At 38.0% G+C, this 27309-nt stretch overlaps 1 long non-coding RNA gene across 1 annotated transcript; it reads left to right on the plus strand.

The window, feature by feature from the left end:
* The first annotated feature begins 15877 nt into the window (after window positions 1-15877).
* LOC126649779 (uncharacterized) lies at window positions 15878-27269 on the plus strand. The gene is made up of 4 exons (XR_007631168.1): window positions 15878-16176; window positions 21699-21793; window positions 24239-24370; window positions 24846-27269. It is a non-coding gene; the product is annotated as an uncharacterized LOC126649779 (long non-coding RNA).
* The last annotated feature ends 40 nt before the right edge of the window (window positions 27270-27309 follow it).

Raw genomic sequence — 27309 nt, forward strand, 5'->3', positions numbered from 1 at the left:
CAGTAATCACTGTCAGATTAAAAATTTCTCCCTTTAAAAAGTTACAAACACCTAGCAAACCATATCCCACACAAAAATCAATATTCCAGTGGTGCACTAGTCAGGACACTATTTGGTCTTATCCGCAGCAAGGAAAACACCATATGCCAGTCAATGTCATCCGCACACTTGAAACTGAGAACAATTTTTTAATTCAGGTGTATTTAGTACTTGAACTCTCTTGCATTCTTACCATCTAATAAGAACTCTCCAGAAAGATGGTCTGAAAGTTTTGTCAGAGAAGTATTTCTTCTTTTTTTATCCTTAGCTGCAGTGCAAACACAGAAGGAAGAAACATTTTCCTCCAAAATATTTAGTAGAGCTTGTGTGCCCAAAGCAGAAAAACTTTTTTTTCCTCCTTGAAAAAATTTTACACAGCTTGTTATCCTTGGAATAACTGGAGAAAGGGAAAGAATTACCTTACTGTATCAAGTCTGTCAAAATACTTTCTGCCTTTCTCAGGATACTGGTGATCCATTTCTAGCAACTACATTCTCCACCAGAGTTTTCATCATCCTGCTCAGTTATTGAGGAATTAACATACATACACAGGAAATATGTCTTAAAAACTGCTCATAGTCTCATATGCTCCCATGAGAAATGTATCCATGAGTTTACATAATGAACACCTCTCCAGTGTGTGAAGTCTATCTGAACTGACCTTTGAAGCTTTTGCATTGCAAAGAGCAAAGGGGATGAAATTCTTTGAACAGATTGTTATAACTTGCTCACCTAAGTCTTTCAAAGGCTACTGGACTACCAAAAAGAGTATTTTATTCACTGAGATAGGTGAATATGAATATGGAAAGTTAATCACACAAGATCGATAAAATGGAGAGAAATTAATGCAATAAGATTACACTTAATTCCATTGAAACGAAATGGGAACCTTTTTTATGTGAAAAGAAGGTACGCAGTGATACTAAAACAATTTTAAAGTTAGAAGAAGCAGAAATTCCCTAGCTACACAGCGCAAGTCATTCACTGGTTCTCTGGAATAAGAAAGAAGAATCAAAAGCTGTATATTTCCATAAGTGTCTTGTTCATACTTCATTGCACCTTCCTTTGAAGTGTGTGGCTTTGATCAGTGTTCACAGGACAGTGGACCAAATGGGCTTCCAGTGTGATACAACTTAACATTCCTGTGATCCTGAATGCCATAGGATTCCTTCATGCTAGAAGACATTCAGCATGGTGGATAAACTTGTGAGAACTTTCAGGAAGTAACAGATATCCTAGATCATTTTAATTTCTCCAAGAACTGTTTTTCTAAGCTATTGTCCTTCCTCTACATTATTTTTTGTTGTGAATAGTTCTTTATTTATTTTTGCTGCCCAGGCAGGTAGCCTCACAGAAAAGTTTATGATAGTGGTGAGTACAGATAGAAAGTTGCACAGATAGTATATAATAGAAAGTTGGTCAGAGAGAAGCTAGCAGCATGTGAACAAACACCTATACCTCAGAAGCTTAACTTTATTCCCAGTTCTGCAGGGGTGTCAACAGATCCTCCCCATGGTTTTTCTCCAGACTTTACCCAAAAGCCCAATGGGAATATGTTATATACTTTGGTAATTGAAGGTTTTAGTCAGAACACAGCTGTGCCAAATAAGCCTGGGTCTCATGGATGTATTTAGGACAAAATTTTGTTATTCCTTCTCCAACCTTACACCAGAAAATCTAGATCTGCAAAGCAGGATACGTGAGGTCCAATGACCTTTATCTGAATAAAAAGCACAAGGAACAAAGTTATGATCGGTGTGATCTTGTGATTGTAATGGCAATCTTTTATCTGGGATTATTGCTTTTAATTTGAACTCTTCAAGGTGATTTTTTTCTTTATTTTTGGCACAAAGCAGTGTATAGGGAAATGCTTCTGCAAGGAAACAAAATCTCCTTCATTTTGTGCAATCCACAAGACAGTGAAGAATATTTAATTATACTCTCTCCAAATACATATTTGATTTCCCATGTTTCTAAAAACTGTCTGATAATATTACACTATTTCTTTTTCTCTCTGTCTGCATATATATATATATATATATACACTACCATGGGCTCCACCATAAAAGTCCCTCACTCCCTATGACAGCTAGTCTTGGCCCCAAAATTATTTGATCTAAGCCAAAGTTCTTCACAGTTCAGCAACCTTTGTTCGATTCTTGTCATTCCATCACAGAGATGTTGATTAGATCAATAGAAAACATTTTATGAAAGTAACCTTTTCCTCACTAAAAGACCAGCAGTTTCTCTTTTGAAAGGGAAATGTTTCACTGAAAATTTTCATACTCCTAAAATCTCAAATTTGTTTCCAGCTGAGTTGCTTATCTTCCAAATAAAAATTAAAAAACTATTTCATGTTCAGTTTCATTTCTCTATATCTCTCTCTTTGCTTTTTAAGAATTTATTTATTTTTTGTCAAAGAAAGCAACATAATAATAGTGCATACATTATTTTTCAATCTTCATTTTCCACTGATTTTTAAAAAATACTCAATGAAGTTCGTTAAGTCATAGCATGCAAAAGCAAAGGAAGCTGCTGGAACAAATGTACAGTTGACAGTGTGGTTAAAGGTTGTTTTCTTGCTTCTTGGACATGGATCTTTGCATAACACCGTACTTTTTTCGTGATCAAATAGCAGGATTTTTCAACTCTACCATTCCTGGAGACAGTCCTGAAATCCAATCAGAAAGCTCCAATGTTTTAGTAGCTAGCCTGCATATTAAGTTATATAGGATGACCAGGTGTCAGGTAGTCTATGATCCACTCTAGTAACCCACAGCACCCTGGGTAAATTTCAGTTTTCCAATATTTCTTTCACTAGTAAGTGAGTCTAGCCGTCTGAAAGACTGCCTCTCACACAGCTAGATTTTTCTGCTGTAGAAACTAAATCTAGTGAAACACAAGTTTCTGGGACCAGAGCCAGGTCACTCTCAGTTCAGTGGCCTTATCTTTGAATTTACAATTAAGGGCTCATGCATGTCTCCTTTCATGAGAGGCAAACCTCATTCTTTCAGTGATCCATTCCCTCAAATATCAAACTGGTGCTACCAGTAGACTGCATCTTTGCACACATGATGAGGTTTTGCTGGCAAAAAATTGCTGTAGAGTTTTATTCCTCCTTGACTGAATATCTGTCATTTCCAAACTGATGTTAATTGATGCCTCCTTGCTGTGGTGGTGGTAGATTCAGAACAGATGTTAATACAGCAATGAGCGTGTTAAGGAAATTTAAAATATAAAAAGACTAACTTTGGCATACAGTCTGTATATGCTACTGCGGATTTATTGAAAAACAAAATAAAGAATATACTTAGCTGCAGGGGGTGGGGTCTGAAATTAATAGTCACTGCATTTTTCAAACTAAATCTCCATGAACAGATCTAATTCCCTTCTTCCTCAAGTAGTATTTTAAATATACCACATATCTTTTTCCTGCACCAGGTAAGCATCTGGAATACTAGGGCTTACTGATACACAGTTTTTCAGTCTAGCACTAGCATCTAGCACAAGAAGCGCAAGTCAGCTGAACTTAGAAAATACTGCTGCTAAATAATTACACAGTGTCTTTAAATTATGGCTTACTGTTTCTGAAAACGACTGTATCATCCATCAAAGTACACTTTAAGCTTTTTAAATAAATATATAATGTAAATATATTTTGTAAGATTACATATAAATGCATTTTTTATTTTGTATTCATATTTAATACTGTCCATTATTTGAGATTCAAGATGGGATACATCTAAATGTGAAGCTTTTATACTGTCCCGTAAGTTATACAGTGTAGTTTAATATTAAGATTTTACTAGACAGTTGCACAGTACTCAGCTTTAATATAGAATACTTAATCATGTTCATTATTGTCTATTTAGACTCATGTAAACTGACACTCCTGAAATAAGCAAGCTTTAAAATGTTAATATAAATGTTATGATTCTTTTAATTGCAATAGACATCTCATTAAGTAATTTAATACCAGTGGGACCTCTTACCAATACATAAAATAACATACTTTGCCCAGCTTTTACTTACAGTACAATATGATGGATATTTTTTTTTTTTTTGCCACAGTGATGCTCATCAACTTTCTCTTTGCTATCCATATCCTGAGTGAGAAAGCCTCAGCAGCAAGCTGCCTTGACGGGCTGGATTAACTGCCTTAAACCTTTAGCAAGACCGTACCTGTCTGCTCAGGGTTAACTAGCAGGACCTGCCGGAAGCAGCATCAGAGAGCTACCTAGACCATGGACACGGCAGAATTAGTTCTTCACCTAGGTGAAGAGAAAAACGTGCATGACATCTCCATTAGCCTAGAAAGCAGAAACATCTGCTTGCTTGGTTCAGCTCATCAGCAGGAGAGCCTATAGCTGATTAGCCCTTCTCTCAGTAGTAGGCGTTACTACAGTCAGGGGGAATTACTAAACATGGTTTCAGGGGACTGACGTTAATTTGGCTTGCCAAAATAATATGCAATTTTTTAAGGTGTTTCTGTTAATTAGTAGTGTCGTTTGATGTGATGTGATTGAGTTTGCGCAAAAAGAAACAGAACAGGGTTTGCTATTAGAAGCTGCAGTAGGAAAATCAAGAGGTGGCACTTAAATAGCTCACAGTATGAATTTGCAGTGGTGAAAGGTCTTAGTTCATGATATAATTGTACGATGGGATTCCCTTTCTCAAAAGCTAAAAGCCTTTTAATCCATCTTTTTTTCTTTTAAGATATTTTATTTTGATTACTGTACTACTAATTCCTGTGCACCCCTATTTTACCTCAGATTAAGTCACTTTCAATATCCCATTTTGGCCTATTTTGTATAATATCCCACTTTTGCCAGAAAAGGAATATGTAAAATAATAAAATTAGGCAATTTACAGTTTGTGTAATTCCTCACTGCATCTCTCTGCCTGCCTTCTACTCTATTCACTAACTCTTTCACAACCATTATTGGCAATTTAGGTTTCTTTTCTACCTACGAAATAATAATCAGTGGTAACACTGACGTTGGAATTACAGTTTCTGCCAGGCTAACTGATAACTGTGTAGTCTGGGAACTTAGAAACATAGACGAGGTAGTCAACATTCTCTCATTAAAAGAGTTTGCTGCCTGATGGCTGTTGGAAAAATTTTGGAACTGCACTGAAAAGTATCGACTGAGGACTCTGGCTGAATTGAAGGGTTGTTTGGATTTTTTCCTCAGGATTAACTGATTATGGGAGTAGATAACTGAAGCAAATCTCAGAAACAGCATACCCTTCCACGTTTCTCTGTTCTTCTCATCTTTCTTGTCTATTTGGAGAGCAGATTCTTTGGGCTGACGGCTATTTCTTCCTATGTGTTTGTACAGTGCTCTGCACACTGAGTTGCCAGTCCTGGCAGTGGCCTCCAGGCACAGCTCTCATAGACATGCCAGTTAATTAACTCACAGCTCTCTCCTGTTCTCTGACACCCCTCACCTAGTATTTTAACATTTCATGTCATCTCCACTAGGAACAAGGGGCAGGAGTTTATTTATCACTACTTCCGTGAGGAAAGAAGTCTGAAATATATGGTATGCAGTATATATACTACCTAAATTTAGCCACATACTTACTCATATTTGTCTCCTTAAGCTGTTTGTGTAGTTAATGGCTACTGCTTCAGATCACCCTGACGAGAGACTGTTGCCCTCCATGAATTGTCAAGTGTCAAAATTTGGGCAGTATGGACACGACGTCAGGATTTCCATTTCTATCCTTCTGCAAAAAAACCCCTGTTTCAAAACCTCTCTCCATCATGGATGGCCAAGAAAAGAGAAACTTATTCTCATGTTGCTTGAGAAGGTCCTCTGGTGACTGAGGTTTCCTACAGACTTGCTGGGCAATGGGGAACCTTCTCAGACATTGCTGAAACTTTGCCTGAATCTTACATGCTGATGTGCATCTTCTCAGAGATGTTGACAAATCTGAGAGTTGTCTCATGTCTCATCCAATACCAGTTTTCTAGGATACAAGGTTCCCTTATAAATGTCTCACAGATCTCTCTTCTTCAGATTTCTAAGAGACAGCTGCATAGTGTATGGGATGCTCTGTTCAATATCTAATCCCTGTGAAAACGCCCTGTAGTTCAGGTACGACTTCATATAGAATAGCAAGTCCACCAAACACAAAGGAGGGAAGAGTTATAATAGATTCTTTGTCTGAACCATCAAGGCTTGGGAGATATGAGCTTACAAGCAGGAGGTTTTTAAAAGCCTAAGGTACATAAAGATTGGTGTCAAAGGAAACGTGTGGTATATAGTGGAGTGGAGTTGATATTATGTATAAATAAGAGGAAAGTGCACTAGTACGAAAGGCTATAATTCCATTGACAGGTTCTAGTAACGGAAAATGGGGAAAAAAATAAAACCCAAACATTTCACTGGCACAGGCCAGGACTGAGTATGCCTGGACAGATTCCAGGTATTTTCTATTAGGTGCAGCAAGAGTGCTGGTATCTGTCAGGGTGACTATCTATGCAAAGCTGAGCTGTCCATCATGGGATCACCTGAACACTTTATGGGTTATAGACTTATAATGCTCATATTCTTGCTATGAGCATTATTTTCTATTTGAATATCAGTTATTACTGAAACCATATTTGATTCAGCTTGAGCCATCAGAAATTTATAGTTACTCCTCAACCCCTTATGAACACTACCTACGATACTGACCAGTATTACCTGTTTCTAATATGGCCTCTCTGACTGCCATTGCCTCTCTTATGCCTAGAATTCAAGCTCATGAAGAATGAATTTCTGTATTCCTTTCAAGCTTTTGCAGAATGAGCTTCAGTATTTTTTTCAGCATTTTCTACCCCATCTATCACAATGGTGTCTGTGACTGGAAACACTAGGATCCACTGTAATGAGAATACTAAGCAAGATTGATAGGAAAGAATTAACACATCAGAAAAACACTACAAAAATAACATGTAATTTTGTCCACTGAAGTCACTTCATTTAAGAGGAAGTTGTAAGACCGATGGCTTCATGACTTGATATAAGCCTCTCAGAAACAGTACAGTAAACCGACTTTAAAAATTCTCATTATTACCAACTTCTGCATTATACATGGGTAAATGTCTCTTATATCAGAAAGATATGTCCATCAACCTACTATTAATTTACCAAAAAAAATAATTAAAACTTCTTGAGGAACCCTGTTATTTTAGGCTGGTTGACTTCTACAGTTTTGTAGTACAAATACAGAAACATTTCTGTTGATGTAGTAAAGTTATATCTTCACTTATTTAATGAAATATGCTAGCAATTAACATAAACCAAGGCATAAGTAGCATGCTAGTAACTAGGACAGGTTAACCTAGCCTATATAAATCTGTTAATTGTAAAAGAACTAGGAGAGAGGTAGATTGGTGCACTGAATATGAAGAAAACTTTTCATATTTTGCTTGGATGCAAAAGAGGAGATGGATATAGAGTTTAATAGTGCTTTTCCTTAGCAAAACTGATTTCTCTTTGTTTCTCTCTCTCCTGTTCCCTGCACTTCACCAAGTGATATAGTCGGACTCAAGCCAGGCAATTTTCCTACCTTTTGGTGAATTACAGAAGTAGCCTGAGAATAATTGCTGAATGAATGGATTTTAAATTCATCAGTGGTATCACTACTGAAGGAGATACAGAATAGACAGCTAAGCCTTACTTAGAAAAGCCCTGCAAGGCTCTAATTTCTTAGACACCTGTATACACTGAATTATGAGCTGTATATGAACTTCTAAACTCATGAAATGCCACAACAGAATGTTCATCTGTGTCAGTGACACTAAAATTTTACCTGATGTGTTCACACATATTTTTTCTTGAGGGACTGAAAAGCTTGGAGCCTCTTTTAGCATCATTTTTATTCCTGTTATTCACGTATACTTTCCCTGTGAAGCATATAACAGCTCAGGAGTGCCCAGTCCTGTGAAAGATAAATTAGTCAGAGGTACATAAAGTCAAAAACCTCACAAAAGAAGCCATAAGGAAATCTGATAGAAGAGAATATACTGACATTACCGAACAGTTGTTGTAAATATGTAGATTCTTTCTCTTTATAACTCATGATTTCAACATGTTATTCGTCTTTTGAAACAGAGCTGAATTCTCCATGCTTCACCTTATTTCCAGATATAATTAATCTAGTTTTTCAGTCAGCATAGGTTCAAATACCAGTTCGAATTAAAACTCCCATTAAAAAAAAAAAAAAAAAAAAAAGGCAATTAAAACATGTTGAAACTTCTTATTCTGGCAGTTGAATACAACAGGTCAACAACTTAAATTTAAAAAATAGTCTATGTGTACCTAACTTTAATCTACCCATTGTCAAATAAGCCCTATATATGCACTTGAAAACGAGTTGCCATTCACACTAAGTTGAAAATTCTTTTTTTTTTAACTTTCTAGCCACAGACTTTTTCCTAAGACTTGCAAGATTGCATCACTTTACCTTAAAAATTTTTGGTTTGTGTTTTTAAATACAGTGCCAATTAAGACTAATTCCCTATTTCCCTTGATTTCCATGCATATATATTTATGTCTCGGTATTCCAGTGAGTTCCCTTAGTTAATGTTTAAAATGTATCTCTAAAATTACTGTATCATCCCAGATTTAAGTTTATGGAATCTTTCCAGCAACAATTGTATCTGGGTAACAAATTGTTTGTTAAATGGAAATGGAAATTATCAACTACGTGAACTATTTCTTCTGTTGCTCTTGCAATACAGTGCTTTGATTCACGTTCTGTTAGAGACTTACTGTGACATGCAGCATTGTTTTCAAGATGCCTACAGCTCCCATAGGTATCATCATGAGAATCAGAGGTCTCAGCAGTTTTTCGAAAGGATGGGATCTAAAGCAATATATGTACATTACTTTCTCGTTTGAACATTATCCCTAGCAGCATATCCAACTTTATCCATGTTTTCTCTCACCACTCATGCAGTGATGAGGAGAACCTACAAGAGAGCAGTCACCTTGTGGTAGACTTGCAGTTTTGAAGAATAGATGATTCAATCACTTGGAGGTCTGCTCTGGATCAATAGTACCTGTTCTACAGCAACTGCACGTGACCAGGAATAAGTTTTCTTTTGGGTGAGTTTGCAGAAAGTTTTCTACATTTCACAGTGATCCAAAGTAATGATACAGGCTTTTATTTTACTGTTGTCATATGTTCAAGTCCCTCTTAGAGCCTATTATGCAGCACAGATAATAGTTTATAGCAAAGAAATAATTTAAGAAAAATCAATATAAGATATTTCTATGGCAAAATAATTGTCCATACAGAGATAACCAACAACATAGCAAGAATATGGATTAGTATCAATTTAATCACTTTTTCAGAAGTTAATAGACAGATCTGCCCTAGCCAAATTAAATTTTAAAAATAATTTTCTAAGATTTGTGTTGTAGTACCTTGTATTGTAAATGTTTCTATGGGAACTGATTTTCTCTTCAATAACAGTCAAAGATACTGTTTCCACAATTTTATGTAGACTGTTTACTTGGAGTTTCCCAAAGACTTTGGCATGTAGCTCATGGTTATGGAGGCTACAGCATTTAGACCATTCTCTACTGCTTGTAATCAAGTGCTTTTTTCTTTCTTAAGGATGAGGCACAGTGTGGTTGAGCTTGGGATGAACATGGTGAGAAAATACCATTAAAACAGGGAGATCAGATATGCATAAACCACTGTAAAAACATTAATTTGCCTACTATCACCTTAGTGGAAAATTAAGCACGTCTTTCTTTCTACCTCATTAGCATGTGACACCTTCAGGGGGCTGATGGCAGACCTATCATTCCCAGATTTTTTGTATTAGAGACAAGTTTTTCACCCGAAGAGGGAGGATGTTTCACCTTCCCTGAGCTTCCCAGCCTTTGCTCCAATCATCGTCCCAAAGATAGCCTTTTTTTTTTTCATTCTTCCACCTCTTCTCCTGTGAACTTGCCCATCTGTTTCTATTTACTACCGGATTCCCCTCTGCCACACTCCCCATACAGTCAATGAACCACTCAGTACACTCCTCCTGCTTTTTCCTCCCCCAGGAATTTGCCCATGGCAGCTCTCGCCCTCCTCTTTCTGAGGATCTGTTTTCCCAAGCGAGGAAGCAGATTGTACTGGGATCACTGTCCCTGGGGCTCGTGTGGCAATCTGCCTCTGGGCTGTGAGAGATTCCCAACTGACCTTGCAGCTCTGCCAACTCCCCTTTGCTCCCTGCCACCCACAGCCTACTCAGCTCAAACTGCAGGACAGGGAGCACAGCAGCACCGTGTGCCGATGTGTCTGTGCTGGGGGATATCACCAGAGGTGATGTAAAACTGGTGCTGCTTCTCTGGACATCCCACTTTAAGGCACACATCCCCACGTGCATGCCATGTTTCCAGCACAACAGTTCCTTAATGAGTGCATTACTTCTTTCCCACTCACCTTTGGTGTCTCATCTTGCTCAGAGAAAGATGTTGCTTTCTTAAATGCTTATGTAGTACTTGGTGCACAGACCCTATGAAACCAAGGCTACACAGCAATAAAAATGTTAGCAACAGACAGAAGTAGACTTCAAAAATAAAGGAAGGAAAAAAAATAAGAGCTAACATGACAAAAATTTCAAAAATAATCGCAGGCGTCAATCAGGAATTTTCATCTTTGCTTTCCTATCACTACATGAGGGTAAAGAAATACCGCATGAAAGTAAAAGCTGGTCTTTGGAAACTTTGGAAAGAAAATATTTCCCCTTCCTAGTCACAGTATATAATTAGCTTGTGGTAATAACTGTTCACCAAGGCCAAGTATTCTATCAGATAGTTATACAGATAGTACCAAATACTTGCAGTTATGTGTTTTGTAAGAGGGATGCTAATCACAAGATTCAGGTTTTAGGTCAATCTCTGTCAAATACAAGGAGGAGACTCGATAGACTAGTTCTTTCAGAAAGATTGAATATTAAACTTGAAAGACTTATTGTCTGATCCTGTATGGCAATTTCTACTGTAAAGAGAGCAAGGAAGATGCAGAAGGCTGGAGGATCAAGAGGAAAGGTATAATGGGGAAAAAAAAATCCATTAGAATAAAATGAGTAAAAAAGAATAGTAAAGAAAAAGGCTTGAGCTGATGTTTAGGCAAATTCTCTTTTACTTTGTTTCAGTTTAATGTTCTTCTGCGACTCTGCAGATGTTTTATTATAGACTATATATTTACTTGTGTTTTATAGAAACATGCTTTTGAGGATCTTATTATTTGACTTGGAAGCTACCTCCAGTGTTTACCTTGATGATTACCAATATGCAGTAAGTCTGACTTTGTTCCTAGTTCCATTTACAGTAATATCGATTTATTACTACAATTAATTAATCCTAGAAAGGAATGTCCAGCAATTAGCAATTTGTGAAGACCAGATACCATGTGCTGCTACAGTTAGAGAAAGTACATATTCTAAAGCCCACTGCTTGTGCACCAGGTGTAAAGAAAAATCTATCTACTTTATAAAAAAGATTATTGAAGAAATATGACTCAAAGGTATTTAATTAATGTATGAAGTGGAGAGATATCAAATGATTGACTGACCATTCTGGACATCAAGCTAAACATTTGCTGAAGTTTGAACAATTTTTCCTTGGTTTTGATCCTCATGTCTTCTGTCGCCCTAGCCAGCCAGGCCCCAAGAAAGAAAGAACTAATTTTGTCCAAAATACTAAGGCAAAGTTAGTATTCTGTATGTTGCTGACCCATCTGAAATTGCAACTGAGTGTTTTACCTGGAAGCCAGAACAAAGCATCTCAAGTGGATCAGTGTCATTGCATAGCATGCATTTGCAGCGGAGCTATTCTGATCCACATGTTAGAGTTACTCCTTTCCAATATTTGGTGGACTGTCCTTTAGACCAAGCGAACCTGATGTCTTTCAAAAATTGGTCTTTTAAATAAAATGTAGCCTGGAAACAGAGTCCCTCCCAAGAAATCAAAAGTAGTGACTGTAAGAATAGTATGTCCAACCATCAAAGCAGTGCTCCAGTTTTCAGTTTAACTGGTAGCTTGTTGTTTCGAGAAAACATAATAGGGAGTGCCAGTGAATCTTTAAAACATAGAAAACTTCATCTGGGAAAGAAATATTCCATGCACACATCCATCTCATTGAGTTACTTTAGTGTTTCTAAGTTTTGTCGGTGATCATGCAAGACAGTAATTGCAGCCTAAACAAGTAAAGAGCAAATGTATCTTTTTTTAGGTTGCTCAGCTTTCTATTCCTACTGCTTTCTCCTTTATATTAGCCCCTATTCCATGCCCCAGGGCTCCTTACCAGCTCCTCATTAAGGCATGCACCTTCTTGTGTCTCTCTATCAGCCTTCTGCACTACAGCAATGAACCCATTACTGTACCAAGTATGTGATGTTGCAGCATTTATTTAGATTCATTATGTGGTCTCGTTGCATGCCAGGTTTTAAAATTAATTTTGAAGGAAACAGGAGTTGTGTTAAAATACATCAGGTTTTTCCAAAAATAGATCATGCCATACTGCTCTCATAACTTTCTTTCATAAATAATGAGGTTTTTCTAAAGAAAGGAAATACAATAGATCCCACTCCTCTGGGTATCCGTAAATCATATTACAGGGCATTGCAGGGGGAGGGATATTATTTAAACTAGAGAAAGCAGAAATCAGTTGGAAGGAGTGTGAGGAACTGATTGGAGAAGAGGCAACTGTGGGTTGTGCTGAAAACAGATCTATTGGGATGGACAAAGATCAGTAGTCTAATCCTACACATACTGCTCTTAGTATTGATCATTTTGTAGGGCCATATTTTCATTACTAACCACACTTCAGAAAGGAAATACGTTCAATTGAAATTTTCTGATTACATAGAGCTGAGAAAAATACCAATAATATAATAAACAGAGAAAAGGGGAGAAAAGCGATAGGATGGGATGATGTTAGATCCAGGAGTATAGCCTCAAGATAGTATGCTTCAGAAAACAAATAATGAAACAGTGGTTTTAGGAACCCAGTTTGAATGGATAGCATTGCTTCAGAAGCTGACTAAAAGAAGAGGTACAAGTTGGGTACATAAACAATTTGGATTATTTTCCTTGCTAATAAAAATTGAGTGTAAGCCTTAGATAAGTTATGCCTACACTAAATAAAAGTGTGATATGGAAGAGTTATCTGGAAACAGTGGGGCTTTTTTCTGTTTTTCATTGAATGCCGTTGCTCTGACAGAATACATCCATGTGCAATAAAATTAATTCAAACTGGGACAAGCATCAAGGTGTATGGGAGACTAAAGGTGGTTCACTTGTTTACACGAACAAAGTCTGAAAGAGAACATAACTGTTGTCTGTAAATACAAAAGGAGGGAGAAGAGCTATTTAAAGGATGATGTTGACATAAGAACAAATGGTTATAAAACGGCAGTGAATAAACTCCAACGGGAAATTAGAAGGAAGCACTGGAATGATATCCTGGTGCAGCTCTCCAACAGGAGCAGGGGGAGCAAGAAACTTCACTGGTTAAAGCATAAAACTTGAGTACTTCATGAAACCAATTATGTGATGTGCGGTTGACAACAAAAGCTGGGATTTGAACTTGATGCAGGAGGTCCTTCTAAATCCTATTTCCTATGTTTCCAGGGGAAGCTGATTTAAATCTTCAGCAAAAGATGTCTTAGATGCTGATAACAATAATTAATACCTTACACTCCAGTAATACCCTTCCATCTAAAGACCACAAAGCACATTGAACACATATGGGAATTAAACATCTAAATATCCACCTGTGTTGTTTCTGTTATTTTGCAGCCAAGAAATTGTGATGCCCTGAGCAATTCTTTTTGGATCACTTGGAAAAATCTGTAAAAATGAAGAATAGACCTCACAGATCTCCTAGTTTTAAGAATAAACCTGTAGTTCTGAAAATTGTCATCATGTTTCCAAGGCTTTCTAATTCCAGAAAATGTATGAATTGTATACAATTGCTTGTACAAAGCTATAAGCCATATGCTGTTTAGCTTAAAATGTCAATGAGCGAGTCAGCAGCAACAAGAAAATGAAGGTGTTTGTAAATGTTGCATTTAAAAAGCATTTAGAGAAATGAGAGTGGTCCTCCAAAGATGTACGCATCTTCAAAATCAGAACAATGCAGTATTTCACAGTCATTAAATAACGTGTCACGTAGCTACAAGCAAGAATCATATAGCTTGAAAAAATGTTGTTTTCCTCTTGGGGAGTTGGAACAGCACCAGTTCCGTGTGTGTTAATTCCCACTCTGACTACCACCGGGAAAGGTGCCAGGGGTGGCAAGGGATAGAGAGCAGTCGTTCCCTGGCTCTGCTCCCTGCCCTGAAACCCTTCCCTCTCAAACCTGCAGAACCCCAGCTACACTTGCCGGCATTCAAACAGGCATTCAGCACACAGAAGAGACTAAACACACTGGTTTGGTTCTTTTCTGAGGCCTTAAAATCCTCTATCTTATCCCTACTCTTCCATCTCCATCACGGAGAGGTAAGTCTTGAAGTCCACCTGATTTCTTGCTTTCACCATGTTGATATCTAAACAGTGAAGCTCTATATGCAAAGATGCATTCAGAGGAAGAGCTGATTTGTGTAATTCCCACCTACCAATGTCCTCATTCTTCTTCCAGTGCCATGTTAGATGCTGGGTGTGGCCCCTGAACAGAGTAGTTGAAGCCATTGCCTTCTGCTCCTTCACATTCCTCCACTCTGTGTCCTCTGCCATTGTCTTCACAAGCCCCAGGCAAAGGTGAGACAGATGGGCTTCCATGCCTGTGTAGAGCCATATCCCAAAACAACTGTCTCTGCCCAGAAAAATACATCCTCTAACCCAAAGGAAGCCACTCGTGTAGCTGAGAACAGAAGTTGGCTGGAGTGGTGTGTAGATCCTGTTAAAAGCAGGTGCTCAAAACAAGACCAAGCACCTTCCCAGGGTAAATCAGACTGAAGGATGAAGACTACAGTTCAACAAACTTGGAGTGGGAAGCAGTGTTGTGCTGGGTGCAGGGAGGGATGGGAAAGACAGAGAATTCAACAGGAATCTGAAATTATCCATTTCAAGAATGTAACTTATTCTCTGGGTGACCAAAATTTACATAGACTTATTTGCAATTGGGAAAGATACGACCATGTAGAGGACTGATAGATAGACTGTTCCCATCCCTTAGATGCTGCTGGTTCTACTGGACTGCAATTTCTCCACTGGCCAGAACAGAGAGCCTTGTTTTTCCAAAGCTCAAAAAAACGAGGTCATGATCCTTATAATAACATTCAAATAATGAAAATAAATAATAGGAATTCCAATACCCAAAAAGTCCAGATTCTGACCACAAAAATATATGCTCTAAGTCAAAGGAAATTGCACGCGTGTAGCTGAGCACAGAAGCTGGCTCAGAGCCCACTTGTAACTAAGCCATGCATTTGAGGACAGAATAGATCCCATTGTCTCTTGAGAGGTTTTTAACTTTTCTTTGTTGTTCTCTAGCACATGAACTACCTAAACTGAAAAACAGAATTTTTTATCCAATGTATCCAATGTAACATGTCTCTGACAGGCAATTTTTTTTTTTTAAAGTTACCACTTTAGAGACTGCTGGTCAAGTTCTATCCTGATTCATTTCATCCAAGACACGGGGTGAAGGGTTTCCTCCCTTGAGTTCCATACACCCTTTCCAAGGCCACACTTTTCCACATAGTGACTAGAAGACAGGAAGAGTGGAAAAGCATTTTCTCCCTGCCTTCGCAGAAGATCTCTGCAAAAACTCATAGAGAAGAAAAGTGACAGAAAGTCTATTTTCTCTACTTTGCTGGAGAAAGATAATAGTGAAAAAGGATATTTAGCCTAAAATCTCTTTGTGGCTGCTGCTTCTGACCTGAGACACACTGAGATCATCTCAGATCAGCATTTTTAGAAAGATCTGTACACATTTTTGATTTGAGAATCTGCCTTGGTTGCAGATGTGTCTCCTAATATCTAAAGAGGAGAAAGCTAGAAATCTTGAGGAATGTCCATCTGGCTGAAGCAACCTGGGACCAAACAAACTCAACAGCCAGTCTTCTATTCCTTGGCCCCATTTTATTCTCTCTCAGCCTCATCATCCGCCTGAGAGGACTCCATTGAACAGGTAAGAATTGCATCACTGAAAATAAATCTCAGCTAGTGTTAACAACCTTCATCTGTCCACTCTCTCTCATCTAAAACCCCAATTTCAAAAAACAAGGTGTGTTCATTTTGGTTTCAGAGTAGCTCAGGGAGAGCAGAGGACAGAAAACTTGACAAATAGACAAGAAACTTGACACAATTCTGCAGAAATAGAAAAACTAAAAATGTATGACTTAAAGGTATTTTACCAACATTTAATAATACTGTGAAAGGAAGGAAGCATCACAAGATCAGTTCTTTACCTATTATTTTCAGTTTCAGCATTCATTTGATACATATTAGAGGGCTCAAAAACAATCACATGAGTGGTTACGAGGTGCAATTTGCTATGAGTTTGTGGGAGGTCCTGTGCTTGAAGACACTGGAGTATTTTGCTTTTAAATGCTCTGATATTTTTTTTTTTAAGTAATATGATTTAATTAATTTGGTGATCTGCTGGCTTTTTTCAGTCAGAAGTTACATATAACCTGTCTCCTGTTTTTGTCTCTCTTCCTCTCTCTCCTTTTCCCTCACAGAAGACTTTGCTAGGCATGCACACACATTTCAGAATCTAATCATAGACAACTTAAATCTTTCCAACGTTACCCACATTAGTAATTGCAAAATAATAAACATGACAAAATTCAGATTAATAGGGCATCCTAGATAACTCAGATGGCAGGGAGAGCCCTCTGGAATTCTAAGAGTAATAGGTCTGTGTTTATTTCTCAACCGTCGGCATAATGTGACTGATTTACAAGAGTTTAACTCAAGTGTTAATCTGACAGTGACGAAGAGCTTCTCAGTGGCAGAATCACTTACACTATCATATTAGTTGCCTCCTCTATTAAAGCAGTATGGTCGATAATTGGAATGCTTTTATGTCTAGTGGTTCTGACAAGGCTCTCTTTAGGTCACATATGGGCGGTCTGGCTTGCTGCACAGCTGAACAGTGGCAAATGATTTAAACTGAGAAAGTATTGTTCTCCTCATATTATGGAGCAAGGGCAGTTCAAGGAAAGTAAGGCTCTGCACCGGCTACCTGCTGGTGTGTAGTAAAATAAGATGGACATGATACTGGGTTGGGAGTACAATTAAATCTATTTTGCACCGATGTGTTGGTGGACAGATGAGTTTCCACATGGCAGAGCTTTATGATCTTTAAGGTAGACTGAACTAATAGATTGGTGTGGAACGCACTGAAGTTACTAAGGATGAGAAAGCAAGCAGCAGTACATTTGAACTACAGGTTTCTCATATGCTCCGCGTCATGCTGAGTTTTTATAGCTCCTGGCTTTCAAAAAGCCTGTTTCAAAGAGGTTTGCGCTAGACTGGGCATGCAGTTTTGCTCTGCAGATATTGTCGCTACCGATTTAGTGGAATGCAATTAGGAAGCCTAAATTAAGTGGTAATGGAGAACCAGCTCTTGAAACTGGGGTTTCCACGGCAACCACTGCTTACAATACAGCCTTCAGTTAGTTTTCCCACTTTATCTGCAAAATGCACAATTGAGCTTTAAAACAGCTTTGTGCTGAAAAGCGCACTGTAAACAACTGTTTGCAATGAGAGTTTTACACTGTCTTTAAATACAACAAGCTATCAAATAAAATTTACTTGTCCCCACTAATAAAAAAATAAATAAAAAATCCACACAGTACAAAACACTAAAGAGTCCAGAAACTTACTATTCACTCTGGAAATTTATATATAATACAAAAATTCAAGATCTTGTGGCTCATCAATTTGTCTTTTAAGTCTTATCACTATTGCTCAGTTTTAAGACATATAATCCCATATCTCTCAGTAGTGAGAAGAACTGAGCGTTTTGGTAAAAATACTGCATTTATCGCAATAGCAACGTTACATAGTTATAAAGTGCTTTTTGTCTAATATGAACTAATAAATGTGCATTTTCATCAGACTCCCTTTTACATCTAGCAATTTTTATAGATTTTTTCCCTCTATAATACATTATTATATCCTTCATAAATGTTCTTTTTTTATGGCAAAGTAGTGCTGTGCCATTTCTGAACTGCTTAATATTCCTGATTGCTTTAGGATCACAGCCCAACTTTTGCATCTTGTCAAAGGCAACCACAGGTGATTAAATATGTGCAAAATACAGGAAAGTGGAAAGGGTGATATTAAGATCGTGTGTAATTTGTATTGACCACCCTTTTCATGATAACCCCATCAAAAGCTGAAATTAAGTATCTGCAACCAATTGTTATCCTCTGTTGTACAATCACAAGTCTTAGTTTAATACTTTCAGGTAATTAGTAAGAGTTGGAGCTTGGCAGTTTTTAATGTTCCACTTTTTTTTTCCCTTCCTTAAAGATAAAAATCTCAGAGAAAACATGGTGCAAACCTCCCTGAGATAATTTCAGTCGAGACATCACATAACTTTGATTTTTGTCCTATCAGCAGCATTTTTTGGAAAAAGAAGAAAGATGCACCAGCAAAGGATCCCACAGCAAATCAAACCAGACCTAATTTGTGTCTCAGCTGAAGTACATCAACCCAAACAACTTGCAGCCTTTTAAGGCTGATACACTCTGTGTGTGTGTGTGTGTTATAGCAACCATACCGGGTCGATGCAGAGAGAGAGAAAAAGGGTGTGGGGGTGAAGGTGGTGAGAAGGGGAGAGAAGGGGGAGGTGTGGGTGCCTTCCCTCAGGAGTCTATTGGTCAGAGGACTGCATCTTGACATCTGCAGTCATGTATAAATCTGGATTTGATATAGTCTCTGCAGACTTTGAACATGCCAGGCAGGGAAGCTTGCCCTTCACAGTATGGGTGCGCTTTCAGATGCAGAGATTGGGCTGTGACTATTCTGATCTGCTCGAAACAGCCTTTTCAGCACTAACCGAAAACAGAGCGAGGATGGGAAGGCTGACTGCAAAGTTCACATCTCCTCTGCTGTGTGCTGGTGCTAATGGGAGTTTCTCCTGTGATGGGTAGGTCATAAAACACACAGCTGCAGAGACTGTGAAGGGTCTGAGCAAATCAAAGAACTTAGTAGTAAAAATGATGTGTGTGCCAATATAATTTAATATTAACTTGTGAAAACTGTTGAAGAAACATATCTTTGTCATATATCAGAACTGGTTCAAAGTTGAATCAACAGATTAATAGGGTTATTTGTATTGATATTTTCCTCATAAAGGCTTTATTATTTAGGAATCAGAGCTGGAAATTGTAATTTCTTTAATGATTTTTTCATCACATAAATTAGCCTGCCTCAACTCCTCCGTCTAGAAGGCAAGAGTAGAGGTTGAGCTGGTCCTCTTCCTCATTCTTACACAAAATCTGCTCATTTGGATGGATCCCAAATTTTAAAGAAACAAGTTCCTGGAAGAAATGCAGAATGCAAGTGCACACATGACTTTCACAGGGCATCTCCTTTCAACACCGACTGCCTGCATTTTATCGGAGTACTAAAGGACACATTGAAATTATTTTGTTCTGGCACTGGCATGCGTTGTGATGTGTATGCATTCAATTGCACTTGACAAATCTTTGGGGCAAACAAAATGGTCTAATGTAAGGAAATATCTTAACATATTCCAAAATGACATTTTTAGACCAAACATGTGTTCGATTGATTTGCCTTCTCCAGAGATCACTTTTGAATCCGGGCCAGCGATAAGGAGGGGGGGCAGGCTCTTGCTGAAGGCCAGGCGGGTCAGCCGTGCTTCCGCTGGTATTTCCTGCGCTGCAGAGTCCTGTACCTAACTGTACAAATAGCTCCACATGGCATCCTGAGAGCGTGCCAGGGAATTTTATGATCGCATGCCAAGTATGGTTGTCAGGTTCCACTCCACTGCTGTGTGTGTATGCGTGTGCTCATATGTGTGTGTAGCTGGAGCTAACTTCAGACTGAGTAATTACCATAATCCAAACAGGGCCTTTACCATCTTATTTGCATTCAGCCAGCAGTGCTGTTTTTATCAGCACCACTACTGAATTGTTGCAAAGTTTTAATTATCTTGACAACTCCCCTCTCTTTTTTTTTTTTTCCTCTCTCCCCTCTTGGTTTGTGTTTGGATTTCAGCAGTCATACCCCTACAGCAGCAAATCAGATTTCTGCAATGGGAAGTTTTCTCACTTTTTCTTCTAGTAGTTATAAGCAGATGAAAAGGCTGCTTAGAACGAGGACAGAGTGAAGTTGTATTTATTAATTAATGCCTAATATTTTTTGCAGCAAAAGTCACTCCAGATGCCTCTTTTTGATTTGTATTTGAAACCCTGGTGTAACTTTACATGTGTGTAAGCTTGCAAAATTGAAAGAAAATCATTTCCTATGCAGACAGATACCCCCTTGCATAAATGTTTGCCAAAATAGAGCTTTAGTTGTCATGTTTTCTATATTTCCATAATCTTTTGATTTAGGATTAGTATAAAGTGTATCATGTCACTTATATTTGCTCTCTCTCAAACACTCTGCATTTTCAGTATTTGAATCCTAAGTTAGACAAATTCAACCTTGAAATAAGACACCGTTTCCTAGCAGTAAGGGTAATTAAAGACTGGAAGAGCCTACCCAGGGAAGAGGTGGACTCACTACATCTTGGAGTCTTTAAAATGAGATTTTAGAAGATTAGACAATTTTCTGAAAGACATTTATTTAATCCAGCTTCTGGGGAAAGATTCTAGTGTTCATATACGGGAGGTCAGATGAGATGATCGCCAAAGTCCCTTTTGATTTCTCAGCCTGTTGGCCTAAACCTGAGTTTGGGTATGTTTTGGTTCACATTTAAAGATCCGTTATAACATCTCCATACAGAAATTGTCTTTCGGGAATATTAAGAGTAAATATATTTCAAAACTTTGTTGTCTGCTGTAGACAATAATGGTTTGTCAGCTAGGTTTTGCACTGCCTTTTGTTTTGCTTTTATAAGTAGTTACAAATCACAAAGGTTAATGCAGATTAAAATATTCCAGTATGAGATCACTATGGAGGAATAGAAGGCTTTCAAGCCTAAGATTCACAAGCAGAACAAATGTAAAAATGATTTCTAGTCTGTTGGCTTCTCAGGTGCAATAAATATTTTTCCTTAAAAAAGCACAATTAATATATTTTTCTAACCATAGAATACTATGATTGTACTTAGTGTCTCATCACTTTTGAAGTTTATGCATTAGATTGCATATAATTGCCATCAAACAGTATGGTAGTATTCTGTTCTCCTGAAAGGTAAACAAATTCTGTTTAGCAGCTGTTAAACATTTGGTTTGCTGCAGTTTGGCCTTATGAACACCTTATCCTTGTTTTCCCTTTAAAAGGAAAAAAATTAAAGGTAAGAACCATTAGGGATTTCTCTTTAAATCCAGCAATCTATGCATACTACTAAGAATCAATGCTCTGTAAGCTGTCTGGTGTTCTGCAATAAATTCTAGCTTTTATAGACTTTTTCTGGGCTAGGTAGCTGCTAATGCCATAGAAATTGATTATTTGTGGTGTTCTTATCACTGCTTAAAATATCTAATTGCTTTTTCTCCACAGATTTGGATTTGGCTTGCTTGATGCTGGACGATTAATGAAGGAAGCCCTAACTGGACAAATGTTGGTCTCCTGAGACAATGTGTTGTTGATAACAGGTCTGATTTGAGCAAGTCTAGTCAAATTCAATTTTAATAGTATTTAAAGGCACACGCAGGACACATATCGCTGAGTTTTCGATTGCTTTGTCAGGTTTTTTAAGTCTGTTGTGTTACCAAAGCTTATTCCCATTAAGTATTAAACTTTGCAAAGCAGCAAAGACACATACCTGTCATTTGCAGAGAAATAAATTTTGCCTCAGTATAGCAAGTTTTGTTCAAAATTTGCCTTTATTCTTTCACACTATGCAGGTTGGAATATGTAATTCATCACTGCATGACTGTTCCCGTGGAGGAATTATTGTACTCTGATTATTTTGAACCCTAAAAACTATTGATTGGGGTAAAAAAGAGACAAAAAGGTATTGCAATCAGTACTCAGTTTAGCAAGGACAGCCTTTTTAAATGCAGCTAATCCTTAGCCTAAAAGCTGTATGCAGTTGCTACTGCTCCTGTAGGATTTTTCATGAAGCTGTGCCTGTGTCATTTATGTGAAGTTAAGTACGAAACATTTTCCACTGCACTACCAAATGAAGATAAACACCAAACATCAAGTCACTATGTTACTGGATCACTGTATAGAGTGTGAAATTTGGCTCGCAGCTTGGTCTCAGTTCTAGCTGAGGAGGAAACAGGTCTCAAATGCCACCAGAATACTGGACTACAGGATGTCGCCCTTCTCATCAAGTCAAAGCAATGACATCTAGAGTTCAGTAGGGTCTCGAGTACTTTCCTCCTTTCAAGAGCTCTTGTTTCCTAGAGATACACAAACCAGAGGGAAGTGGAAATTGCATTCATGTACCTTGCACCCTTTCTAACCATGGTACCAGTCTCTCTTTGTCCCCAGAGGGGGTTATTGAAGGCGAGCCTAATGGCCAGCTCCCTGGAGGTCTAGGCACAGCACTGCACATCATTTTTAAGCACCAGCTTGCAAAAGTGACTGCAGACCCTGGTGTTTGTTGTCTTTTGAACACTGTGTAGAGAAAGGCAGAAATCTCAGAGTGAGAAGCAAAACAGATGGACATAGAAAGCACAAGGTCCATGCTCCAGCTCCAGCATGTATCTGTAATCATAACCCTTTTCATCAAAGTGCCCCTAGCCAGTTTGGTGCCTGGAGTCCTCTCCTCAAGCTGGCACTAACAATATTCAATTCAAATAAATCAATAACCCCATTCTTGTCTTTTGCATCATTATCACAGTCACAGCAGTCGTGCTGCCAACTAATTTTTTATCTAACAGTCTAGTAATGGTTCAGGCAATGCTTCATGTACGAGGACACTCCAGATCAGTTCTCTCTGCAGCCCCAGAACAGTCAGCCTTGTCACTGCCACCTTGCACTGGCACCCCTTAGACACAATGCTCTGAATCAAAGTGCTCCCTCTCTGTTGGAAGTATGCAATATTTTAGGAAACAATGTAAGGTTTATTAGTCTGGAATAAAACAAGAGACACATCATAATTTTTTTTTTTCCTGCTGAGCAGGTACAGAACCCAGTTACCTAGGAGGGGCTCATCCCACAAGCTAAGGCATGTTTTTGTTTATCCATTTTAGCCAGATTAATGTTAATGCAGAAGATATTCAAACAACTGGGTTTTTGCACCTATGGATCAATGACTTCTGCACGTTTTTCAAGCCTTTCTATAGGAAGGGCAGGAATGCACTAGAAATTGCAGTCCTGTGAGGTCTTTGCTTACCAAGAATTTCTCCTCCTTTCAATCCTGTGGTGATTCTCCAGCAAAGCAATGGCTGAGAGTTACACCCCAGAGCAACAGGAGCACTTTCCCTTTTTTCTGTCAATATTACATGTAAAAGGCACAGCAAGAAAATCTGTTTCTCAGTATTGTACCTACTTGAGGCTCCTGAAGGTGTGATTAATTAGGTGTGATTAATTAAACCATGAGTCATGACCTTCTTTTTTTCCTGTCACATTACCTATGAACAAGAGGGCAGTCAGTGACATTAAATGGTATGATAAACTAAATTTAGAGGAAAATTTAGAAAGAAATTAGTTGTGTTGCATGTGGTCAACCTATGGGATTCGCTGCTACAGGTGACCACCTGATAAATAGGGTTCCATGGCTGGAAAGAGTAGTTGTTAATCTGTTATTATCATAACAGATGGAACCAGTGCTATGTTTCTTGGACTGCTGGGTGCACTGGAAAGGCAGACATGAGTCCTGCTTGGCTAATGAAGTAAGATGAAGTTTTCCATTGGCTGGGAAGTCAGGCAAGAACACTGTTCTCCACAGACAGCACTGTTAGCTTGATCTATGACTTGCCATTTTGTTGTTTGGTTGGTTGTTTATTTGTCTGTCTTTTTAATTCCTCTGGAAAATACTGTACTGACTCTCTGTGTTGACTGAATGACCAGGCTTTGGCAGAAGACATAGCATTCTTCTTCTCTGACCTTTATATCAAAATTGATTAACAATAATTATTTTGCAGAAAAGGATTGACAACAAGATGTGGATGTTCATCTTTAATGAACTGTAGTCACCAAGTGGAAATCAGCTAATTTTGACGATACAACTGACCACCTTCTCAGCAATAGCTGAATATTTACTCCTTCACAAAATGGTAAAGTAATATTGTATCCTTAGATAATATGAAGAACAACCTTTTGTCTCTCATAATTTCTTGGGATCTTTCTCATTAGTGGCAGTAACAGGATGTGCTGGGTAGTATTTATGCAGTCAGAAATGGCATAACTTAGAATTAGAGCCTGTGTAATCCTGTCAAATATTCTGAATTTTATGTTTATATATTTTAATCTATGTAAAGTAAGGAGTCCACTCATAATCTAATTGGTTTTGTTTATTATCAAGTTTGCCATTTTACAGAAGAGTTCACTGGAAGGTGTCTGTTTTATATTGTTCTCACTTCCTAATAGAAGACCTTATTTAAAAGAATATTTGTTTTCAATTACGAAAATACTTTTCTGATCTCATTAAACCAAAAAAAGATGAAGTGCTATTTTTCCTTTTTATTTGTGACAATACAAATTAAACACACCTATGGCAAACCAATTACTGTATTTATTTTTTTTATATAGAGCAAGCCTATTAACTGTGAACGTGGAGAGATGAAGCAAGCAAAAAACAAGAGAAGTGTGAAGAGCTTTGCAGCCGTATCATCTGTGACACTGTATCAGCTCCTAGTTTTAGGGTCGATGAGTGAATAGGTGTATAAGAGATACACTGTAATCCTACAAAGAATGGTTTTTTCAAAGAAATAAAGGGAAAAAATTAAAAGGGATGTCAGTATATTCTCAGGCACTATATGATGACAATCTTAGAGAGGGAGCTTCATTTGGTGTTCTTCTGATTTTGAATCTATACAGTGGAACAGTACTACAGAGAGACCTAGATGATAATGTTCTTGATCTTATCAAGTGTTGCCATAGTACTAGTATTGTCACTTTCTTGTTGAATTTACTCACGTGACAGAAACCATTCTGTTATATAAGTTAAAGATTCACATTCTGTCCTTCATTTTTGCGCTTTACAATATTGTTAAAAAAAAAGACAGAAAGGGACTAAATGGGGCAGGAAGAGAAGAAAAATAGAGGTGAAGTAATAGCAAAAATCAAACATTAAATATTTCCTTTAACTGCAGCCAGAGGTGGTTATTATATTTGACCAAATAACCAAATCCTCCATCACAAGTCAGAACTTCACTTTTTATTTCAATACTCTTGATAGAAAGGACCCAATCCATTATTCTGTGTGTGCTAAATAGTGTACTACCAACACTAATAGACCAAGCAGATGGTTTTGTTTTATTGTCTGAATGGTGTAATGTTTTACTGCAAATATAAATAGTGTACTCATTTACCTGATCCAAGTTCCCAATGTACTTTATAATAAACCAAGTAATTTTGACAGAAATATGTTGACCAAGCCTAGCCTAACACATTGCCTAACACTTTGCATAAGTCAAAAATTATTGAAAATTAAGAACAGGAAAAGAATCATTCTGTTTACATTTGTTAGGTTATATCCATAATAAACTTGTAAAAAATGAAAACAGAAGAAATTATTAAAGCAGATCCAAATATTACATTTATTCTAGAATTCAAGATTACATCATTTTCTGCTCCAACAGAAGAGTGTGATGTCACAAACATCAGATTTTTCCAAAGACTTTCCTGAAAACATTTCCTATCATGGAATACTTCACCTTGCTTTCTTCTTACAGATATTCCTTCTAGAAACGTGTCCCTTTGGACAAGCAGTTAAGGAATATCAGGGGGGTAGTCTGGAGCATACCACAACGTGGGACACCAAAGCATTACAGATTGCTCTCGTGGGAATTGCTGGTTGGGAATTGGTGGTGGGTCAGAAAAAATAGCCAAAGCAGAGTGCCCAGGAGTGCCCCAGGGATCAGAAGCAAGACTAAACATCACTCTTCCAAACCAAGATTTCTGAGCTAACCTAGATTTTCATTTATAGTTAAAGCAGAGAGATTTTATTCTTACGATGGATTTTTATCTCAGATAAAATCAAGCAAGCAAAAGGACTATAACATTAGATCCTCCTTCTGCATTCCACCAAAGGAGAACTGGGCAAAAAACAGAGGGAGTGATTTGCTGGGGTAAGATGAACCCTAGGCTGAACAAGACCTCCTGTCCTGTTCAGAGGCTGCCCTTTCCTGACTGTGATGTAGAAGAAAGACAGCTATCAGTAGGCCCTTGCAAAAACCCTTCACCTGTTTTTGCTCAAAGTGACAAAGCCCAGAGGACAATGTCTGTATTCCCTACTGGTCTGTAGGGAGTGTGATGTAGCTGATGCAATTCCTGGCTCCAGCACACCTGCAAGGTCTCATTGATCTGCTGCTCACTGCTCTGAAAACTCAGAAATCTATTATCAGTGTGAGCATGTGCTTATTGATCAGATTACCTGCTTCTGTTCCCTGTATGCACCTAATTGTAGCAGCGTAAGCGCACACACACACGTAAATATACACACATGTTTTCGTATATACAGGCATGCACACACAGGTTATGGGGATGTGTGTATGTCAAAGGCTTTACTTTCTTTTTTTTTATTTTATTTTTTGCCTTACAAAACTGCGCATAAATAAAAAGAATGGACCTTCTCTGTGAAACGTGAGCACAGGAACACTCACAAGTGGCCAAGAGCTGCTAAATAATTAATCAATAGAGCAGTGTGGCAGTTTGAAATGTAAATGTGATGGATGAAGGTGTGATGCTTGTCATCAAGCAGAAAATGATGTGACTGGAATGGATAACCCACAGTACCTGCTAACTGGCAAAAGCTTGGACACAAAGATAAAGTAAAGCCATCAGAAAGCAGCCCTGGCAACCCCTAATTCTTGCCTTTGACCCACAATTCACTTTCATGTCTCTGTCCCAGAAGAGATGTTTAAAAAAATGATGAAGAGATATCTTGGGGTGGGAAAGGGGAGAGAAAAAAACCATCAGAAGAAATGCTACCTGACAAGGCTGCAGGCTACATTCTTGAGAACACCTTTCTTTTCTTTATGTTCTCCTACTC

Source organism: Myiozetetes cayanensis, unplaced genomic scaffold (assembly GCF_022539395.1).
Source record: "Myiozetetes cayanensis isolate MyiCay16 unplaced genomic scaffold, myiCay2020 scf5-8, whole genome shotgun sequence".
In the NCBI taxonomy this organism is placed as follows: Eukaryota; Metazoa; Chordata; class Aves; order Passeriformes; family Tyrannidae; genus Myiozetetes; species Myiozetetes cayanensis.